The sequence below is a fragment of the Pelodiscus sinensis genome, chromosome 8 (assembly GCF_052426305.1).
Source record: "Pelodiscus sinensis isolate ZL-2025 chromosome 8, ASM5242630v1, whole genome shotgun sequence".
Classification (NCBI taxonomy): Eukaryota; Metazoa; Chordata; order Testudines; family Trionychidae; genus Pelodiscus; species Pelodiscus sinensis.
Genome location: NC_143059.1, coordinates 28900461 through 28924289, shown reverse-complemented (window position 1 = coordinate 28924289; position 23829 = coordinate 28900461). Strand labels below are relative to the sequence as shown.

The following is a 23829-nucleotide window of genomic DNA, read 5'->3' as shown; positions in this document are numbered from 1 at the left end:
CAATGGTCACTTGCTTTAGAGGCAGGTGTAAAACCTCCTTAATGCACCAAATTTTGCTAGACAGGGAGAGGAGGAGATATTTTTTTTCCTGCTCCCAGCTGATGATCAGTATCTACCCTGAAACAGGAAGGTTGGTGATCTTTGTAAACTGTCTTCTAGCTAGGGTAGCTTCAGATGTTATTCCTGTCTCATATCAATAGCTACAACTTTGTATGCTTCCCCCCTTGGCTCTTCCGTTTCTTTACACACACACACACACACACACACAACCCCCCCCCCCCAATTCAGTCTTTAGTTGCAGCCTCTTTGCTGGCCCTGCCATTCATCTGAAGAAGTGGACTGTGTCCATGAAAGCTCATGATACCATCTACATATTTTGTTAGTCTTTAAGATGTTGCTAGACTATTCATTGTTTTTTAAGTTTTTCCAGTTACGGACTTAAGTCGGCTACCCCTCTGAAGTTGCCTACTATAGACAGCTTTGATAATCCACCTCAGGCAAACCTGGCATGCAGCATCCTCTGATAATTCCTGGGCCTCTCATAAGCAGAGAGAATGACAGATACCAATGTGGGACTTCATTTCACTACTGGTGTTAGCCAAATCTGAATGCTGTTCTTCAGGAGAGAAGATCTTATTAGTAGAGTATCTTCCCACACCATCTAGGTCTTTTGGTTACTTTTTTAAAAATTAAAGACAGACAGTCCAGCTTTTAACAGTGAGCTTCTGTCCAAAATGAGCAATGTTTCTGGCTCTAGAAAAGGGGACTTACTCATAAGTATCTTGGAATTGCATCATCTTTCTTGTCAACCCTGTTTGCTTGCTCAGAGGTGTGGAAAATTCTCTTCACTTGCTTCTCTTTCTCCCTGAGGAAGTGGTGGTGCAGACTGGGTCCATGTCTGAAAGTTCCACCCAGAGAGTTCCGATGCAGAGTTGGCATTGGCATGTCCACCACAAATTTTGCTAGTTCCTCTCTTTTGGACTTCAGCCACCGTGATCGGAAGCCCTGACTCCTGTTGACTTAGCTGATTGCTGTAGCCGAACTCCCAGATGGAGAAACAGACACATGGGTGTATTCTGTTGAGCACGTGAGGCTGTCTGTGGATAATTCCTGTTAATATTCAGAGGACTTATCCGCATAAATCCCTCATTCATCAGTGGGAGAATAGATCCCTATATGTATAAACCACAGGATTTCATCTTGACTTACCTCCTTTCCCCAAGGGATCCAAGTCCTTTTTTGCTTTACTTGTTCTTTTCCACTACTAATTGGGGTGATTTACGGGTCCAGAGCATGGTGATGAAGAGAGAATGATGTTAGTCAATAACACACACCTCTGACTTGTTGCTTTGATGGGGGACTGTTTCCTGGAAATGAGCTATGTGTACACGGATGCATTCTGGGATATTACTCTCAATGTCCCAGGAGCACAACAGATTTATTTATTAGCTGGAATTCTCTGTTTCTTAACACTACTTGTTTCCTGTCCCATCTGCAGGAGCTTGGATAGTGTGATTAGGCTAACATCCCGCTTTGTTTACATCATAAAACTGGAGCAAATGCAAGTCTCATGCTAGCCTATTGAACAGGCACAGTGCTGGGCAACTTCTCTTTTCTCTCAGTACAGGAATGGTGGGTCAGGGGGATTATGAGAAGCAGAAAGGGACATTCCATTCCCATAGAAGCTGGGTGACTGTCTAGAAGGGGCATGTTCCCAGAGTGTGAGAGGAGGAGCCTGAGCTTTGGGAGGTTTTGAAAGTACTACATACAACACATAGACTTGAGAAAGAACTTGCTGAGACAAAGACTTGCACTCCTGGTTTCAAATATGTGCTAAGGACAGAGTGGAAAAGAGCTTGCACACAGCAGTCAACATTATACCTTGCTATAGAGCAGCTGTTCTCAAACTTTTTGGGCTCCGGAGCACTTTACATGTGGTCCACTGATTGTATGTGTTGTACCTATCGATGTTTCCAGTTTGTCAACCTTGCGGAGCCCCTGAAGATGTCTCGCAGAGCCCGGGGGCTCCACAGAGCACATTTTGAGAAACACTGCTGTAGAGAAACAGCAGCAGCCAGGCACAGTTCATTCCCTCTTTACCTGCATTTTACCTACTCTGGGGTGTAAGCCAGTAGGTCTTGGGTCTACTCTTGGCTCAGAAGTGCCTCCATTTTCCCTTCTCTGCCAAGCAGTGCCGGCTCGAGCCATTCATGCGCCCAGTCAGCGGGAGCGGGATGCATGCGCGGCTCCGCCCCCGGGCGCATGGCACATGCGTGGGCATGCAGTGCCTGATGGCAGCTCTACAGGGCGCCGCGCACCCGGGGCTGAGGGCTGTATGGCGCTTGATGGCAGCTTTAAGGGGCACCATGCGGCTCCCGGCCCTGGGCGCACAGCGCCCCTTACACTGCCATCAGGCGCCTCCCCGTAGGTTGGCGCCCCAGGCAGCTGCCCGGCTAGCCTCCCCCTCCCCCTTAATTCAGCCCTGCTGCCAAGTGAATCACTTCGGGATTCAAGTAGGCAGCAGTTGAGGGTTGGGGAGAGGGGAGGAAGAGATGGCTCCAGGAATTTATTTTGCTAGGTTATAAGGATGTTAATGGGTAACCCATTAAACAGTTACTGGGTAAGCATTAATGGGTGATGCTTACGAGGTAACAGTTAACCTTTACCCTGGGAGTAGCCCCCTTCCTCCACCAGGGGCCCAGCAGCGGGCGGAGGATTGCTCCAGCCTATTCAGCCCCCACCTCTTTGCCCCATGTAGCCGCCCCTGTTGGGGGAAGGTGGGTCCGGAGTTGTGGCAGCAGGCTCCATGGAGGACCAGGAGCCACAGGCAGGAGCAGCCACACTGGAGCAGCACTTGCCAGTGGTGGAGGCCGCTCTAGCCCAACCTCAGCAGGCGAGGGGGCAGCTTCAGCCCGCTGGATCATTTCTCCCCTGCCCACCCTCCCTTTTAAACAGTTAAATGGGATTTTACATCCCTATTAAGTAGTCTATAGAATAACTAGTAGACTATATACTGTTCTTCTCCTTTTCCAAACCATTTCCTGTGTCATACTCTTTTAGAGAACTCACATACCTGGATAACTCTTCAGGGACATATAGGCCAATAGGTGATCAGGAAAAGTCTTCTCCTGTTACCTTTGCTGCCTAATATGGAGAAGAATAGAAGATAAAACTTTCATCAAGACTCTCTCTTGAACAACTCATCATGACATTTGCAGTCTGTCCCTACTGATTCATCTGGCCCACAAAGACCTCACGGTTGTTGGAAGTTACCTTCTCTGTTACTTCTGTGGTTTCATTTCTCTTGTTTAAATGCTGATTGAGGGCAGAACCCTTCGCTGGAATGTGGCCAGATCACTGAAGGAGTGAGGTAGGGTCAAACCTTTCATATTTGTAAAACAAGGGGAAACTGAAGCCACTAACCCTACATCTGCACTTGAAAGGGAATCCTCTGAACTGTCATTCATGTTAAAATTCGACACTTGCCAACAAGGACTTAACAAACATTTGAACTATCTCACCCATTACCAAGACAGTTTCCCCAATTATCACCTGTAATACCATTAACTCACAAACATCCCACTCTCCCCACCTCTAATATCATCAATTCACAGACACTTTCCTTCCTTCCTTCCCCCCCCCCCCCCCGCATCCCCCTCCTGTTCTGCAATGTGATTTGTCCTTTTCATATTTGTTCATTTTTTTAATTGTATCCTTTGGTATATATGGTTGTGACTACTTTCTTCCACTATTTGATCTGAGGAAGTGGGTCTGGCCCACGAAAGCTCATCGCCTATTAAACCATCTTGTTAGTCTTTAAAGTGCTACATTGTCCTGCATTTTGCTTCAACTACCCCAGACTAACACGGCTACATTTCTATCACTATTCTCCCTCATCAGTGTTTCTTCTTTTAAAATGTTTTTTTAGCCATTCTTATGCCAATCCTTCTGACTAGAAGGTTTCTGAGGGTATTACTACATCACCTGGACTTGTAATGTTACATGAAATTCCATGCCTAATGCATATAATCAGCTGGAATAGCACAATGTGCTTTACTGTTTCATTTATTCAGGAGTGGGTCTGAGCCATTGCAGGCTCTTCCACACTTGCATTTCCTTGTCAGAGCTTCCTGAATGTGAGGCATCATTTGGTCACTTCCTTTTTGGCTCCCCTTCACACCAGCTTATAACATAGCAACACAGTGTGTGTCTGTACCAGAGGATTTTTAACCCCGGTTGGTTGATAAAAATCAGTTTAAGTTAGCTAGACACATTTGTACATGCTACTGTGGACACTTCACAATCTTTGTTCCAGGACACAAAAAGTCCCGGCTGACATGCACCAATGCATTTTACTTGAGTTCGTTACTTGGTAATGGTAATGAAGAGAAAACCAGAGCATAATCTGGTAAGGACTGCCTCTTGTGCATGACAGCAATAGGAACGTATTTAGAGAGCCAAGAGTGGGATATACGATTGGAGAGCTGCTATCCAAATGCTACCTGGAACAAGCCCACTGCCCAGTGTTGATGTCTTTCTCTAAAAATCCATCTACATGTAACCAGGGTTGAGTCAAGGGAGTATTTTTAGAGGCAGCAAAAATATCCAGTGAGGCACTTTTCACTTATAGTCAGATCCAGAAAATAATAATAGGGTTCTGCTTAATTTCAACAGATTTTCCTGGCAAAGAGCCGGGGCGGGGGGGGGGGGGGAGGGGGGGGGAGGGGAAAGGGGGCAACCAGAAAATGAAAGGGGGGGATAGGTAACAAGCCAAACAAAATTGCTAGAGAAAGGCAGAACTGCTAGAGGAAGAAAGGAGAAACATTTCCCTGCCTCAGGGGTGCTTTATGGGTATGTCAACACAGCATTTTGGAGCAAGCCTCCCAGCCTGACTTTACACAGTCAGTTGGCCTCCCATTAGTGGTCTAAAAATAGCTATATAGACAGCACTTTAACTTGCAGCTTGGGCTGGAGGCAGAGCTTGGAAACCCACTCCCTTCCTTGCTCTTTGGAGCCCGAACTCCAGCTCCCACTGCAACTTCACAGTGCTGTCTCCATAGCTTTTTTTATAGAGTTCTAGTGAGCCCTGCTAGCTCAGGTCTGTTTTCACTGGGGAAAGGGCCCTTCCTGACATTGCACCTCACGTTGTCAGACTGGTGTGGAGGAAAGAGACTACATTGTGATCCATCTGAACAACACAGTCATGTCAGCACTACCATAATTAATCCTATTAAATATCCCCCAGGTCTAAGTCATTGCCAAGTAAAGTCTTTGGCATTTCATGAGTATAAAAGGCACAACAGAAAATAGGGATGTTAAAATGCGTCTATTTGTGTAAATGTGTAACCGCTAAATTTTTTAGTGGTTACGTGTGTACATGCATTTGGGGGAAAGCCGGAGCCAGCATCCGTTCCTGTTCCCCCCATCCCCTCCCAATGAGGGGGGCAGACAGCTTTGCAGAGGGGAGAGGGAGGTGCTCATGAGAAGCCAGCTTTTAAGTCAGCTCCTGCCTGCCCATCACACACCTCTCCCCCATGATGCTGCTTCTGTGGGAGGCAGCGGCAGCGGAATGGGGGGGTCAGTTGGCTCCAGGGAAGCCAACTCTGCTTCTACTTGGGTATATGTTAACATCCCTAAGAAAATGTCTACACAGCAAACCGCTATTTCGAAATTAAATTGAAATAGCGGAGGACTTATTTCGAAATTGGTAAACCTCATTCCATAAGGAATAGCGCTAATTTCGAAATTGCTATTTCGAAATAAGCGCTGAGTAGACACTTACTTTGAAATATGGGGCCTCCAGCCCTTCCCAGGGTTCCCTGGTGGCCATTCTGGGCACAACCAAGAAAACTCCTCTCCCTCCCCCCCCTTGCCGGAGCCCTAAAAGGGGCAGTCGCTGCACCTGACCCAGTGGCCTCAGCATGAGCCAGGCAGTGAATACCAGCCAGCCCTCCACCACTCCCTAGGACCAGTCCGCCAGCTGCCAGGAGCCTGCCAGGAGCCAGAAACGGTGGGCGCCTGCCTGGTCCAGTTCAGAGATTAGGGTCCTAATTCAGGTTTGGGGGATGCCCTCAACGTCCATGATCTCCGCACTAAATGGAGGAACGCAACCGTCTACAGGTGGATGGCTGCCAGCCTGGCCACCGAAGGCCACATGCGAACCCAGGAGCAGGTTTACATGAAAATAAAGGAGCTGAGGCAGGAGTATGCCAGGGCCACAGGGGGAAGCTCCCAACCAGGGGCAGACCCAGACTCCTGCCCCTATTTTGATGCCATGTACCACATCCTGGGGGGCAAGATGGTCCATGCCCCCCAGGTGGTCATCGACCCTGGGGCAGAGATTGCTGCCTCTTGCTGTTCCACCCCCTGCTGCAAACCCAGGTACCGTTCCTCCTCCCACTCCTCCTCCCCCTCCCGCTTCTTCCTCCCCACCCTCCCCACACCCCCAGGGGTGCCGATGCCCCCACACCTGTGGTGCTGAGAGACAGTTGGGCCGGCGAGACCCCCAAACCTGAGCTTCTCCTCCCCTTGCCTCCCCCTGCCAGCTCCCTCCTCCCAGTTTTCCCTCTCCCAACCTCCCTCCTCCACTCTCCCACCTTCTTTCCCCAGTCTCACCTCAGTTTCATCCCCCCCCCCCCCCGACCCAGTTTTGTTCAATAAAGAGGCTTTGTTGTAATGAACACGTGTCTTTTATTGTACAGCAAGAAGAGGGGTTAGGGAAGGGTACATGGAAGGACGTGAGGGAGGAATGAGGCACAAGCCCCCAGTGGGGCATACTAGGGAGACTGTTACTGCCTGAAGAACGTGCTACCAGGCTCGCAGCAACACGTACAGGGGAAGCACCAGCGTGCCCAGGGGTGGCTCTGGCTCTATGCTGCAGAGTACTGTGGGGTCTAGAATGAGGGTAACCAGAGCAGGCAAAGAAAAAAAATGCTTTGCTGTCCCTCAGCAAAGTAGGCAAGCAAACAGGGAAACCTTAGAACCGGCTGGGGGGGGGGGGGGGGAGGATCATCCCTTTAATCACAGGTCTAAGATAGCCTCAGGCAGCAGTCACACAAGGTAACTCCTGACCTGATGCCCTGCCAGAACTGGTTCCGGCCTGCCTTAAATGTGATTCAGCGTTCCAATCAGTGTGGACACGCTATTTCGAAATAGCAAAACGCTACTTCAAAATGCATTTTGTGTCTAGACGTGTTATTTTGAAATAAGCTATTTCGAAATAATGCTGTAGTGTAGACATACCCTAACAGAAAAGCAAATTCCATCCTGGTTATCAAAGTGATCATTTCCTATTTCAAGGCAGACACAATAATAAATAATGAGTCTAGAATTTTGAACTAAATACGAGAAAAGATTTTTATAAAAGATCCCAGTACAGATCTGCTAGCTTCTATCAGCACATTTTCCTGTTTCTCCAGTCTGTGCTGGGATGGGGAGCCAGAACACAGCTTCTTTTCTTACAAATGCTCTCATGCCACTTGCTTTTCCTTTCTGAGTGGATGCAACTGTCCTCAGCACACTTAAGCTTTGTCTGCATTTAACAGTTTAAAGTGCAGCTGTGGCCAAGCTATAAACTGTAAGGCTGTGTCTACACTGGCACCCCTTTCCGGCAAAGGGATGCTAATGTAGCACTTTGGAATAGGCAAATCTGCAGGGGATTTAAATATCCCCCACGGCATTTGCATTAACATGGCTGCCGCCATGGGTAGGGTAGGAATAAGAGATCCTCCGGAAAAGGCTTTATTTTCCGGAGAATCACGTCTAGACTGGCGCTTTTCTCCGGCTTACCTCCAAGCCGGAAAAAAGCGGCAGCCATGTTAATGCAAATACCGTGGGGGATATTTAAATCCCCCGCGGATTTGCCTATTCCAAAGTGCTACATTAGCATCCCTTTTCCGGAAGGGATGCCAGTGTAGACACAGCCGTTAACGTGTGGCCATGGCACAAGCACTCTGTGAACCACCTCTGCAAGGGGAGTAGTAGCAGCCTGGTTCATACTGGCACTTGATAGCACTGTAACCTCCTGCACTCGGAATGGGAGTGTTTTTTCACACCTCTGAGGCAGAAAGTTATTATAGTGCAGTAAAGTGCCAGTGTAGACTTAGCCTTAGTCAGTTTAACAGGGCTTTGGAAAACATACCCAGAGTGGTCTGAAGGAAGGCCTTGAGGCAAAGTGAGAAAAATAAACAAACAAGTTCCCAGCTTGACCTCCCATGAACTCCAGTGAGTAAACAGGCTAAGAAAACCTTTGGTATCTGTTTTAAACTTTAAGTATAACCCTTGCACACATGTGTTCTCTCTCACACACACATTAGGCACCAAAGTCAATGGGAGTTTTACCTTCAGAATTTGATTCTTTATTCAAAGACAGATAGATAGATTTTTTAAAAAAATAGGACCTACATAGCAGTTTTCATCAGTAGGTCACAAAGTGCTTTATAAAGAAGAGCAATGCCATTATTCCCATTTTACAGATTTAGAAACTGAGCCAAAAAGAGGAACAGAATCTCCTGAACTATAGTGACAAAAGTCTGCCAATATCAGATATCTGCTGTGCTCTCAACACTGAGTGCACATATGCTGCTTTTGTGTTTATATCTAATAAGACTGCCTTTGACCATCCTTTATGCGAGGCCACTGCCACATGGCAGTATCTATACAACTTGTTCATTCCTACTCGAACCCATCTCACCCACATATATACCCACTTATATAGTCCTTCCCTATATTCCTCTACTGCACATACATTTTACCATCTAACCCTCTAAATGGCTGGCAGATAGGGAGATCCAGCTTAACTCATGCGGAAGCTTAGTCCAAACAGAGGAGTCATTGAAAGTCTACTCAGACAGGATTCCCTGACCCTGCTTACTGGAATCAGTGCTGTAAATGATGTGTAGAAGAGGACTGGGGAGTTAAAATATGTGTGTGGGCGGGGAGTGCTTTTTAGCTTGAATTGGCCTATACAGAGATGTGCCAGAATTCTTTTTGCTCAGATGAGAGCTGTATAAATTCATCCAGTTTTTCAATCTACTCCAAGAGACTGAGTCAGAATCAAATAGGAGAGAGAGTACAAATGTTTTTAAGGTGCAGTTACAAAGTTCTGGGAGTTTTTTAAGGGATGCCACCTGGAAAAAAAATCAGTGAACGTCTGTCCCCTATATCCATGTCGAAGAGTCATAGGTAGGATGGGACAACAGTTATTTGTATACCTACTGGCTCCAACCTTTCTATTCTGAAGCTTTCCAAGGGAACACTGGCTGCTTAATTTGGATGGGAGTTGTTGCCATTTCAGGAAACTTTAAAAATGCAGTGAGACAACTTTTTTTTTTAAACTCACATATATAGTCTTTGATTTTAATTTTTAAATGAAATCTGCTTGGCCATCCTCTTAAAATAAAATGGCCACGTCAGTCAAACATAGCTCAACATTTTCACCCTGTTGCAAAGCGACGATGTTGGTCCCATGTTCATGATGCTTCATGTTATGCATTTCCTAATGGAACTCCTTTTTTGCATGGCTGCTCCCAGTTTCACTGACAAGATGATAGCTACACTGTAGATTGTCTGCCTAACAATGAGAATGACCCAGTGACTATAAATTCACACACATTACCCTATCTAATGTTCCTCTTTCAGGGACAAGTGGCCACATCTACATGCTTAGAATCAAGTTGATAGTTCTGAGGATGTGCTTTGAAAACAAGCTGTGCAGTTCACCCAAACTTTATTTTATCTTTACATTACTAGCATCATAACTTGAGGAACTGCAGAGATAGCATCAACGTTTCACATAGAGAAAGGGAGTGGAGAGAATTTGTCATGTTTCCGAATTTGTCATGTTTGAACAAGCACTGAAGTGGCTAATACAATGTATTATAGTCTGGGTCTGAAGAGTCAGTCAGATTAGAAAGAATCATAGTTTACGAGTTTTTCTTCAGACTGTGAACAAATAAAGCAGCAGAAACCCAATTATGACTTCACATTTTATCACACTACTATTTCCATAGTGTTTTTTCACATCAGATCTGATTATTTTAAATCACATAAAGTAAAAGGATGAACTAGATATTTTAAGCAACTGAAAACAGAGTATTCTAGTGGAAAGAAATTGTCAGCTTTAACTATAGCAGGGCTACCTGTAGCACTTTTAATGGACAGACAGGAAGAAGAAACAAAGCAACTCCCACTCGGCAGGAATATCCTAGTCTATGTGTTCTGTCCCCTACTGTCCTTTGAAGTGGGACAGTAGCACAATGCATTAGGATTCAAATAGGAAAGTTTCACACACTATTTGGGATTACAAATTATATGAGTTTGCTGAATTGAGTGTTTGTTTACATCACCAAACTACTATCCACTGTAGCACTGGGCATCATGTCTGGAAGTCTCTTTGGTGTAAGCCTAGGCATGAACTTGTGTAAATGCTGCACAAAAGATTGAACTACATGGGTGTAGGCTCTGGCTGCCTCTAAGTCTTGCAGTCCAGTTCACAGTAATCCCCTCAAAAACTGCATGCTGATGGCAAGACCTTTTGGCTGGTGCAGTGGTTCCCTTTGTGACGGTATGTGTTTTAATAAGCCCTCCAATATACTTTTATTCAAGGGTATTTTGTCTGAGGTCTCTGTTCTAGGCAATGAATCACATGCAGTCCACACAAGTGTAAATAGTTCACAGCCAATCCATCCAGTAAGTGACTGCTTTTTTGCCATCTATGGCATTAGAAGGCCTCTCAAGTGCACCATGCTCTTGTAGTCACTCCAGTCTGTCTGTGAACTTACATATAATGTAAATATTTCCAGGAGCTATAGCCATAGTTCCAGTTTGACTGATGGGATGAAATTCAGAGTTGGTTCAAGCAGGCTACAGTTTCTCAGGAGTTACACCCTCTGGCATGGGTCTGAATGTGGCCAATGTAGTCTGTAGTCACCCAGTTCAGTTAGGGTTTGAAGAAACATCTCTACCCTGCACTAATGCTATAAAACACCATTGCCTATTTAGTCACTGAGGGTGTGTTTAGACTACAGGGGTTTTTTCGAAAAAAGTGGCCTTTTTTGAAAAAACTTCCCCTGCATCTAGATTGCTGCTGTGTTCTTTCGAAAGTAAATCGAAAGAACGTGGCAAATTTTTCAACCGTGGAAAACCTCGTTTTATGAGGAATAACGCCTTTTTTCAAAAGTGCTCTTTCGAAAAAAGGTGCTATGTAATGCAAACTGTGCTTTTTCGAAAGAGAGCATCTAGACTGCCTGGGTGCTCTCTTTCGAAAAAGCGGCTTGCTTTTTCAAAAGTACTGGTTGTAGTCTAGATGCACTTTTTTGAAAGAGGCTTGTAGTCTAGACGTACCCTGAGTGTAACTTGTCCCTGAAGAGTGTGTCTGAGAGGTGTGGTGGGGATGGACAATGGAAGGATGGAGAAGTGCACAGTGGAGGAGATGCAGAGTCAATGCAAAGTGAACTAATAGAAACCCGTTCAAGTTTTCTCATGCCAGATGAATTTCCATACTAAGAAGTTGCACCAGGGCATTGGAGAGGAGTAATTAGTGCTACAGGTTCAGTCCATTGAGTGTTAATTTGTCTGAGTACAGTCATAAAAGAGGGGTTGGAGGTGAAAAAAAGGATGAATGACTAAAGGAATCCCACAAAGAAGGGGCGGGATGTGGAAGTAGAGGCTCGCAGTTTACACTCCAGAGGCTCTTTCGCTGATCGAGTTATTTGGGGAAAATGAGACTTTGTTTATTCACGGCCTTCCACGGGTTGCCCTAGTAATCTGAACTGTTACATTTATTTCCTTTCCTGTATTATGTCTCCCATTTTTTGCCGCCTGTAGTCTACAGCACAGGGATACAGACAGACATGAGCAAACTGCCTTTGACTTTGGCAGGTGGCTAGCCCACCCAGATTCTCATTCCATATTTTTCTCCTTGACACAGTGGCATAGGTAGGACAGGAAAAGTGGGTGGGCCCAGCTTTCAGGTGGGTGGGCATGATGGGGGACAGGAAAGAGGCCTTTGTGGAGGCAGGAAGGTGCAAGGGCAGAAAGGATCCAGTGTCATAGGGAAGGTGGGAAGGGAGAGGGTGCAGGAAGGGTCCAGTGACCTGAGGAGAGGGGAAGGAAGGGGAGGGATCGGACCCTGGCAAGAGGGGGCAGGAGGAATGGGGGACCTGCCTCTCTCCATTCTCCTCTAACTGCTCAGCAGGCACCTGGGGCACACTGGCTGCAGGGAACATCAGTGGGGTAGAGGGGGACCCCACAGGCGCTTGAACTCCACCCACACCTTCCAACCCCAGTTCAGTGTTTGCTCTCCAGCCAATGTGCTATGCACTGCTGCCCCCGTTTCCAGCATTAGCCCCACGCAGACCTTCTCCCATGCAGCAACCCCCGTGGCAAGGTGGACAGCAGGAATGGGGGAAAGGGGCGAGTAGGGGTCCAGTTCCAGGGGCAGGAAGAATAGGGGACCTGTCTCCTCCCGCCCTGCTCTTACTGCTCAGCAGGCAGCCCTGCCACATTGCTTTCTTGCTGGTATGCCAGGCACTTCTGCCCTAGTTTCTGGCCCCAGCCCCATTCAGACCTTCCCCCCATAAGGCACCCCGTTCCCCCCACGGGGCTAGCACTGGGGCCAGAGACTAGGGCAGCAATGTGTGATGCAGCCAGGCTGACTGACACTCAGCCAGAGTCAGGAGTCCCAGACTATACATTTGGGGAGGTCCATCCCTGATTTGGGTGAGCCTGGAGGCTAAGTGGGTGGGCCGTGGCCCACTGGGGCCCACTTGCAGCGATGCCCCATCCTTTACACGCTATAAGAGGCAGCAGTTCCATCTGTGTTTTTTGCTTATAGAGACTGCAAGTAACACTAATGTAGAATTACGTGCAAGTAGGTGAGATGGTGCCAGCAGACAGCTTCAGGAAAGAAGAGATTAAATCCTCAGAGCTGTAATTGTGCTGTTGGTGAAACAATTTACCATTCTGGCCGCAGGAAGAGCAGCAGATGGGCTTTTCTGGCAAGTGCTGCTTTGAACCATCAAAAGAGCAGGGAGAACTTACCATACTGTTCCATTTCCACTTGGCTTGGGGACCTTGTTTTTTCTTTGCAGTGATACTTCTGTGTTTGTTTGCTTGCTATGAGACACTGAGAACACTGGAGTTCATGAGTGAGCTGGTTACACAGGCAGGCTCTGTAGTGCTGCTGGCTTTTTTCCCCACACCAATCTCTTTCAGGCCCTTCCCACAGGGCCTGGTTTATTAATTCACACATAAAATTAGCAAAGTAACCCAAACCAAAGCTGTTCCCTTGACCAACAGAGATTGCGGGGGTCTTTCATTCTGTCTCCTTTCTCATGGGGCCAGCATTGCCTGACCCCTTCACTCCAGCAGGGCTGACCATGCTGCTCCAGAGTCAATCAGTTGGGATAGATGGAGTGACAGTGAGTTTGCAGCTACAGAATAGTGTGAATGTGTGCACGACTGGAGAAGAGAAGGCAGAGAAGCCAGGGCACCTCATACACATCAGTCCTTTGCCACATGCCACTGTTCTGGCCACTGCTGCTCAACTGTGCCAATGCACCTGAGTTTGGTTTACAGCATGCCTCTGTCATTGTCATCTGCCAGTTTTTCCTTGGCCTTCCTCTCTTGAGTAAACCAGTCAGTGCTTGCTTAGCAAGTTTCCCATCTGCCATAAGGTGCACATGGACCAGCCACCTAAGCTTTCTTTCTCTGATAATGTTTTCTAACATGTCCTGTTCTCTTAGCACCTTTATTCTTATCTTCCTAAGCCATCTGTCACAGGCGGTCGCCAATCTCTTATTGTTCTCCATTGTCATTGGTCAAGTCTCTGTTCAATATAGTAGCCTGCTCAGTATAATTGCATGGCAACCTGAATGTTAATTTGATGCAGAGATCTCTGTTCATTCTTTCAAATGTGGTGTTTGCTTTCCATAATCTTGTATATCTATATTACAACCACTTCCAAAAGTTATCATGTTTCCCAGAGAGCAGCTCCCTTCTACTTGTTTCATTTATTTTCCATCTACATAGACCTGTGCATTGGTTGTTCAGTTACCTTCCTCATCTTGGGTTTCTTTGCTGTTACTTACAATTCAATTTTTCCTGCTTCCCATTCTTACATGTAAGAGCAATCATTCTGTTTCAAGTCTTAGGCTATGTCTACACTGCAGAGAAAAGTTGGAAAAAGATACGCAAATTGCAGTTTCCAAAAGAGGCTTTTCCGAAATTTGGCCCATCTACACAGGGTCAAATTTTGGAAAAAACTCCTCTTTCAGAACATCCCTTATTCGTCTCACCTCACATGTTTACTTTTTCAGAGACTGTTCAAAAACATCTGGTATCCCGGAAAAACTCTGCAGTCTAGACATAGCCTTACTTAGTAATGCAGTTTCATTAGCAAAGTCAATCTTGTGCACCTTGTTTCCACTCACCCATTTTACACTGTCAATTACCATAAAATCTCGACTATAATGCGCTCCTATGCATAATGCGCACCTACCTTTTAAACATGAGAATTCCGGCATAAACTGAGCTCCTTTCTATAATGCGCACCCCGACTTTGCCGTATTTTGTTTTGTCTTATCTTGTCTTTTTGTATTGCCGGGTAATCACACGTGAGCGCATGAGTAAACACTGTGCAGTGTTTCCATGCTCTCTTTGGGATGCCGTGAGTTGTCGGTGATCTTACACAACTGCTGAAAAACTTAAAGTTGTTAGCTATGCTGAGGCTCATGGCAACAGAGCTGCCAGCCATGAATTTGGTGGCATAGCAGAGTCTAACATTTGACTTTGGAGACGGCAGAAAGAGCGCCTGCAAGCGCTGCCTTGGATGAAGATGGCTGAGCGAGGTAAAAATGCTGCGTATCCTGAGCTGGAGCCAAGATGGTTGAATGGATTGCTGAGCGTAGATAGCAAGGCGGTGGTGTTAGCATCGCGGAGGTTAGTATGAAGGCTTTGACCATTGCCAAAACGTGCACTAACACAGCTGGGTTTAAAGCTTTGTATGGCTGGGGCAATCGGTTCATGAATTGCCATAGTCTATCGGTCCGACGCCAAACAACTATCGCACAGAAGCTACCCATGGACTCAGACACCAAGCTACTATGGTTCCAAAAGTTTATCATAAAACTACACAAGCAGCACTGCTACGACCTTTCATTAATTGGTAATGCAGATCAGACACCATTAAATTTCAATAATCCCTACAACAGAATGCTTGAAGTGAAAGGTGCCAAGACCGTCTCCATTGCTACCACAGGCCATGAAAAGTCTAGGTGTACTGTAATGCTTGCTTGCATGGCTGACGGAACGAAGCTGCCTCCTTATATTGTGTTCAAGCGCAAGACAATGCCAAAGAATGTTATATTCCCGAACACCGTTCATGTGCGTGTTCACCCTAAAGGCTGGATTGATGAAGCTTTAATGCTTGATTGGCTACAGACGGTTTGGGCGAAGCGGCCGGGTGGACTCATGAGAAAGCGATCTCTAAGGGTATATCTACACTACAGCACTAATTCGAACTAACTTAATTCGAATTAGTTAATTCGAACTAAGCTAATTCGAACTAGTGCATCTAGACCTAAAAACTAGTTCGAATTAGCGTTTTGCTAATTCGAACTAGCATGTCCACATTGAGTGGACCCTGAACCGAGGTTAAGGATGGCCGGAAGCAATGCCGGCAGGGCATCAGATTAGGACTTAGAGCGAGGAGCTGCTGTCTCAGGCTAGCCGAGGGCTGTGCTTAAAGGGACTCGACCCCCACCCTGGACAGACAGTTCTCAGGGGTTCCCCGCTCGCTTGTCTAACTCAGTGAGGGACAGCAAAGCAGTCCTGGCTTGGAGTGCCCTGAATGCCCACACTCAGCACATCACAGCACTTGGCCATCAGCCCGGCTGCACTTACCGCAGGCTGATTCTAACAAACGCGAATTTGAGGGCTTCGAAGATGAGTAGAAGATCAATTAACATACGGTATTTGCTTGTTTGCGCTGCAGTGTTGATTTCATTTGTTTAACTTACCTTTTTGAAATGGTGTATATAGTTGCTTGTCGATGCTAATAAAAATCAAATTAACCTCTGGTGTCCAGCGATTAATTAAGTGCCGCGGAACCGCCAAATGAAAACTTTGGAAAAAAAACTCCTAAGGATAATGCGCACCCCTACTTTGACGTTAAAAAAACAGGAAAAAAAGTGCACACTATACTTGCAACTTTACGGTATACCTTTTGGTGCCTTCTTCATCACCCTGTCTTGTGAATCAAAGAAGACTGATGGTAACCTACACCCATTCTAATTCTAGTTACAAACAATGCTGAGCCACTCACCCAGGCCTGTATCTGATCCTACTAGGCATCTGTTTCCTTCATATACACCTCATTTGCTGATCAGCTTGTGTGGCGTTCCATAGCATCTAGCAGTATTCTACAGTGGCTCCCTCTGGACATTACCAAATGCTTTTATAAAGCTGATTAAGATGGGATTTTTCCAAGCAGGAGTTATTTCAGTGATCTGTTAAAGAGGGACTAACACTCTACGATGTGATCTATCTGTGGTCTTCTTCTCATAATATTTCTTCCACTGCCTTCTTCATTCTGTTCAGTAAAACAGGAGCCAATACTTTGCCCAGAATTGGTGGCAGTACTATGTCTTTCTAGTTCCTGCACTGATGTTGTTGCCCTTTTTTAGAAATGCCCCGGTGATACCATCTTTCCAGTCTCATGCCACTTCTTTCATTCTTTTACAGAACTTTGTTAGCTGCTCAGTTAGAATTTTGCATCCAGCATTTAGTACCTCGGCTTGAGTTCTGTGAACCCCAGGAGCCTTCCTCTGGCTTGAGGCCTCTGATGGCTGCTTTTATGTCACTGGTGTTATTGGTCCCTTTTCTGTTTCTAACTTAGCATTGCCATTTCTCTCAAACCAGTACATGAATGTCAGCTCTAGACAGCTTAATGTGGAATGAAAATGTTCTTTTTATTGTCTGGCTTGTTCTTCAATCCAATATAACTTCTTCATTTCTTCCATGCATTGCTCCACCTGAGTATAAATTGGTCAAACATCATCATGCTGCTCCCTGCCCATTTCCTCTCCTTGACACCAAGGATATTCACATGGGATTTTTTTATTTCTGGTATAACCTGTGCCAGCTTTTGTGTACTATACAAAGTGTGTATGTGTCAGTATCTACTCTTGTTACACATTTGGATATTTGGTTTTGAACTCCATCTCATCTACCACCCTCAAGTTTGGGTTGCAGCAAGATTTTATCTGAGCGGGCTGCAAACTCAACTGCAGAGTCTTTCAGGTTTATGCAGGCTTGGGACTGGCACGGTTTATCTGTTTCTAAAGAAATAAGATGTGGACAAATAAAGAAATATGACAAACCATTGCTCTGTCGGCTGCTCAGAACAGTTCTGTGGTCTTTTTTTAAAACTAAACTCTTCTCAGCCCTGTTGATTCAGTGGGGTGAGGACCAGTGTAGACACTGCAGTTTGGGCTGAAACTTGAGCTGTGGACCCTCCCCCTGGGGCTGCAGAAGCCAAGCTCCAGCCCAAACCTCAAATGTACACAGTGTTAGCCCCACAAACCCATCTGTACATCTGCACTTTGAGACTTGCTGCCATGAGTTTGAAAACGCAGTGTAGAAATACCCTTAGGCTTTGTCTGCACTACACAGCTTTTAACAACACAGCCTTGTTGCCACAGCTTTGTTGCTAAAAGTCGGGTGGTGGAAACGCTGTTTGTCAGCACTTTAGCCAACAAAATACTTCTACCCCCAACCAGCAGTGCTCACATTGTCAATAGGAGAGCACTTCTGTTGAGGACACGCTGTTCACACTGACACTTACTGCAGCATATCCCTTTTGGGGTCAGGGAGAGGGAGAAGGAGTTAGCGCCTCTGCATGACAAAAGTTTTGTTTCTCAGTTGTCAGTGTAGCCTTAGATGCCCTGTCATGCAGATGCCACTCTCTCTGGAGGAAGTTTCTCTTATGTGGTGGCAGGAATTCTCAGCTGGTACCATTTTGGCTTTGGCATCATGTTCCCATATGAGGATTCATCTTATTCCTAGTGCAGACACTGCAGTGCAGTATAAGGGCCGAGTCTGTATAAGTAGGGTCTGGACAAGGTGGAGTTGTGGTCTTTCAGATGAGATGTTTGACAAACACTTTCTCAAGACATTGGCTCTAGCTGCTGTACAGATGGAAGTTGAAGAATTCCCAGCACTTTTCAGAAAGTAGAAGCATAATCTTTGTGGGCAGACTGCCAAAAATTATCTTTAAGGGCCTGCCCAGCTAAGTATCTCTGGGCATCTCAGGACCTTAAACTAGTTTTGATGTTCAAGGTAGCATGTGAGCTGTGGCTGAGCACATACATAATGCCATGCCTGTACAGCCACTGCATGCCCAGTTTCTTCATAAGATACTTGGAGGTATAAGAGGTGATCTAGAATAAAACGGTTTCATTCTTCCATGCTCCTCCTCCTCTCCGCCCTCCCCCCCACACAGATGTGGCTAAAACCAGTGACATCTGTTTCTTTCTATCATCAGTATTAGGTTCAATGTCAACTCTGGCTTTCTAAACTCCAGAGATCTATGAAAGATTATATGTTCTGGTGTCTGGTGTGGGTTACGTCAAATTCTAGTATCCCATTCTGTGTTACTGTGATGACTGTGTGCTATCTTTAGTAGAAAGTTTCAGTAATTTTCCATAATACCACTGAACCAGTCTGTCCTTGCCTGGGGATATATAGCTGTGTGTGTTCCTAGCCGCAAATTTGCTTATAAGAACTGCATTTCTTTGACTAGTATTTATTAATATTAATAAGCTTCCAGATATAAAAGGGTAAAGTCTTGACCATCTTGTCAGTGTCAGTTGTAGCAACACGGGTCATAACTGAAAAACATTTCCAGCTCTAATTGTGGCAAGACCACTAGTCAGTAGATGGGTGAAGCTCACGACCATTACAGAAGCAGGGGAAAGCTCAAACAGCCTGTGCTTAGTTTTAGGGGTTTTCTTTCTATGTCTAATGTTACATGTTCCTTTTGCTTGCTCCGAGACACCTGGATCGGTGTGACAAAGGAAAGCTAACAATGGCTCAATATTTGAGCAATTTAAATAAAGACCATTTAGTGGTGAAGATGATGTGGCAGAAGCATTTAATAGGGCTAGACAAAGCTAGTTATTTCTGTTATCTTTCAGGCGATATGAATACACATTTACTTCTGTTTTCAAACCATGAAAAATTCCCGTCATCTGTTTGTACAGAATACAGAGGCCATGTATAGTTGGTTGCCTAGAGCTTTAAAAACCTCTCTGTTCTCAGCAGTGACAGGGCCAAATACAAGGAGGAGAAATGGGTGTGTTTGCTGGAATCAGTTCAACTTGCAATTTGCCAAGATATTCAGTGAGCCCAAGGTTGTATTAAAAATTGCAAAAAACCAAAATATCAGTGACCTCTCTTTTCCATGCAAGCAGATTAGAGCAATGCTTCATGTATGTTTAATTCAGAAACAAATAGGAATATATTCACACCTTGGAAGGTACTGACCACTATACTTACACACCTCCAGCTTTCACCCAGAACACATCACATGATCTATTATCTACAGCCAAGCCCTAAGATCCAACCACATTTGCTCTAATCCCTCAGAAACAAACACCTACAAGATCTCCATAAAGCATTCTTAAAACTACAATACTCACCTGGAGAAGTGAAGAAACAGATTGATAAAGCCAGGTGGATACTCAGAAGTCACCTACTACAGGACAGACCCTACAAAGAAAGCAACAGAATGTCACTACCATTACCTACAGCTAAAACCTCTCCTACACGGCATCAAGGACCTACAACCTATCATAGATGATGATCACTTGCTCTCACAGACCTTGGGAGGCAGACCAGTCCTTGCTTACAGACAGACCTCAACCTGAGACAGAAACTCATCACCTGCTTAACACCCTGCAACAGAAGCCCTAATCCAGGAACCTATCTCTGCAACAACCCCATTGCCAACTCTGTCCACACATCTACCGTAGAGACACCACAGAACTTAACCACATCAGCTACACCATCAAAGGCTCATTCATGTGCACATCTAATGTGATATATGCCATCATGTGCCAACAATGCCCCTCTGCCATGTACATTGGCCAAACTGGATTGTCTCTACACAAAAGAATAGATGGACACAAATCAGACATTGACAACGGCAACATACAAAAAACAGTGGGGAGCACTTTCACCTCCCTGGATACACAGTTTCAGACTTGCAAGATGCCATTCTCAGGCAAAAAACCTTCAAAAACAGACTACAACAAGAAATTGCCAAGCTAGAATTAACATGCATATTTGACACCCTGAAACGAGGATTAAATAGACAGATGGAGAGGTTTTTACATTACCACAGGTAATTTCTCATTCAGTTACTCTCACCTGCTTAACACGATTGAAGTGACCCACATCCACTCCAGTTTAATTAGTACTGATTAAACACTCCCGTCTCTGAATCCCTTCCTGATTTTTTTCCTTTTCTCTTCAGCATCTGAGGAGGTGAGTTGTAGCTCACTCACAAAAGTTTATGCTCCTATACCTTAATAAATTTGTTACTCTTTAAAATGCTACTGGACTCTTTGGGTATGTCTACACAGCAAAGTTATTTCGAAATAACAGCCGTTATTTTGAAATAACTTTCCTCACATCTACACTTTCCTCACATCTACACAAGCCAACTGCTATTTCGAAATTAATTCAAAATAGTGGAGGGCTTATTTCAAAATTGGTAAACCTCATTCCATGAGGAATAGTGCCACTTTTGAAACTGCTATTTCGAAATAAGTGCTGTGTAGACCCTTATTTCGAAATAGGGGGCCTCCAGCCCTTCTAGGGTGCCCTGCTGGCCGCCCTGGCCACAAGGTAACTTCTGACCTGATGCCCTGCTGGCCTTAAATGCGATTCAGCATCCAATCAGTGTGGACGCGCTATTTCAAAATAGCAAACAGCTATTTCGAAATTCATTTTGTGTGTAGCCATGTTATTTCAAAATAAGATATTTCAAAGTAACTATTTCAAAATTAGATATTTCAAAATAACTCTGTAGTGTAGACATACCCTTTTATAGTTAATAAACTGAGTACACTGAGTTCAGGTTGTGTCTTGAAAGAGAAGAGCACAACACATCCTATTTATTATCCCCTTTTGGGTGCAGTATCATATCCCTCAGAGAGATTTGGGTTAACAGCAAAACCATTTAATCAGGGTCGATACAGCCATGAGGGTGCCTATCACTTTCCTTTTCCTGCAATCTCAAGCTAGCCAGCCCATGGGTTTTTACAGAATCACAACTCTGTTGCATCACAACGCCAATATGCTTTAGCTACAAAGCTTGCTGCCCCCAATCCCAAAGTACCAAATCCTTTGTCAGCAACATGGTCTGACTTTGATTTGAAAGAAAACATAATTCTCCTCCACCCAGAAATCCTAGTTCTCATGGATAAAACAAAGTTAGTTAGGAGATTGGGAGTAACTTATCCACGAGGGAAGTGCTAAATGGTGCACAGAGACCCTCTCTGTTTCAGCTAACAATGGCCCATTTATGACTTTTCATTCTGTTTCATCACTAGCCAGCAGGCAGGCACACATGCTCACAGTTTACTTCCAGTACTGAAGAAGAGAAAATAAAAAGTAGGAGGGACTGAATTTGGCCTTGCATTCTTTACTGAGGATGTCTGTTAGGGAGACCATCTATTTCTTTTACCTAGACTTCTTTGTGTCCCGAGCTCCTCTATTCTGTAATGAGGTCTTGGGTTACCAGCAATGAGCACACACTTTCTCTCACCAGTGTTCCTGCATGACGACATCCACATGTGTTACCCAGTCCGATTTTCACTCTTCCTTGCCTCCCCCTTGAATACTAGCTACAGAGGTACTTTTAGGGTTACCAGATAGTTTCAGAAAAAATACGGAACAAAAAAAACTTGTCAGGAAAAAGTTTGTTGAGCAAAAAAAAAAAAAAGGGACCCCGAGGGTTGTTAAGAAAAAAACAACAACCCACTGCATGGCGAGGCTTTTTGGCCCTAACAGGCTGCCAGTGGCTGCCTACCATCTTGCCTCCCTGCACAGGGCTAGACAGCTCTCCTGCGGAACTCAGTAAGCACGAGAGTTGCCAGGCTGCCTTCGTATTGAGCCGGAAAGCCCGGGATTTTTGCCTCCTGGCTGGGAAAAAAATCAGAAAGTACCAGACATTTTAGGTGTCCGGTAGTTTCTGATTTTTTTTTGCCCAACAGGAGGCAAAAATCCCGAACTGTCCAGTTTGAGACCAGACACCTGGCAACCCTTCGTACTTTTGCTGTGCCGAGTAGCAGAGAAGAGCAGGAGAGCAAACTGTTACTCTTGTGCTTCTCCCTTGCAATCCCAGGAATAGCAAGGCCCAATCTTAGAATGACCCTCACTGTTGGTGATAGAGGGCTGACCTCTCAGTGCCTTGTGTTTGTGTCTATCAGTACGGACTAATGGCATATTCGGACTCAAATCCCATATTCTCTGACATACAATTTTCAGTTTCATAGAAGTAGGAGATGATGTAGTCATATTATAGGATATTACTCTTTCCATTCTACTAGTATCGCAGAATGATTTTAAAACAGCAGCTACTAGCATTAGACACTTTAAAAATCAGCAAGTCCAGACCTTGCATACGTGCGTTTTAAAAGAGGTGGTTGTGTTGATTTTAATAAGTCGTGAAACACCTGGGAATTTCCAGGAGACTGGAAGACAGCTATTGTTCTATCAATATTTTTAAAAAGCTAAATTGAATGACCTGGGTCATTATAGGCCTATCAGTTCGATGTTGATCCTTGGCAACATAATGGAGAGACTAATATGGGACTCAATAACAAACAAGGGTAATATTAATGACAATCCATGGATTAATGGAAATAGATCTTGTCAAATTAATTTGAGATCTTTAAGAAGTTACAAATTCACTGATAATAGGTAACAATGTCAATATAATAGACTTACATAAGGTATATGACTTGGTGCTATATGAAATTTTGATTAAAAAACTGGAAAAATAAAATTAACAGGTTACACAATAAAGCTGGCTAATTGATAGGTCTCAAAATGTCTTTGTAAATGGGGAATTATCATCTAATGGGTATGTTTTTAATGAGCTACCACAGCATCAGTCCTTGGCCTTATGATATTTAACAGTTGTATTAACGATGTGGAAGAAAACATAAGATCATCACTGATAAAGTTTAGAGATGACACAAAAAGTGAGAGAATGAAGACAGGTCACTGACACAGAGCGATTGAGATTACTTGTTATGCAGGGCTCCAGCAAAAAGTATGCTGTTAGTGTGACTAAATGTAAATGTACAGCTCTAGAAACAAAGACTATCAATCAGACTTACATGGTGGGGCACGCTATCCTGGGAACCAAGAATTCGGACAGATATTTGGGGATTGTGGTGGATAATCAATGTGATGCTGTGGCCAAATGAGCTAATGGAATACATGCAGGTATAAATGAGAATCTTGAATAGGAGTAGAGAGGTATTTTACCTCTGTATTTGGCACTGGTACTGCCACTACACGCATAGTGTCTCTAGGTCTGGTGCCCACAGTTAAAGGAAGATGTTGATAAATTGGAGAGGGTTCAGAGAAGAGCCATAAGAATGATTAAAGGTTTAGAAAACCTGCCTTAGACTGGGCATCTTGAATCTTTCAGTATATCTAGCTTACCAAGGAGCAGGGTAAGGGGGTGACAAGATTACAGTCTAAGGTCAGGTCTACACTAGACCTGGAAGGTCAGGTTAAGGTACACAACTC

At 44.9% G+C, this 23829-nt stretch overlaps 1 protein-coding gene across 4 annotated transcripts in view; it reads left to right on the top strand.

Annotated features, from left to right (window-relative positions):
- Positions 1-23829, top strand: part of CHST3 (carbohydrate sulfotransferase 3) — a 62541-nt gene that overhangs the window by 1737 nt on the left and 36975 nt on the right. The gene's annotated exons all lie outside the window — the stretch shown is intronic.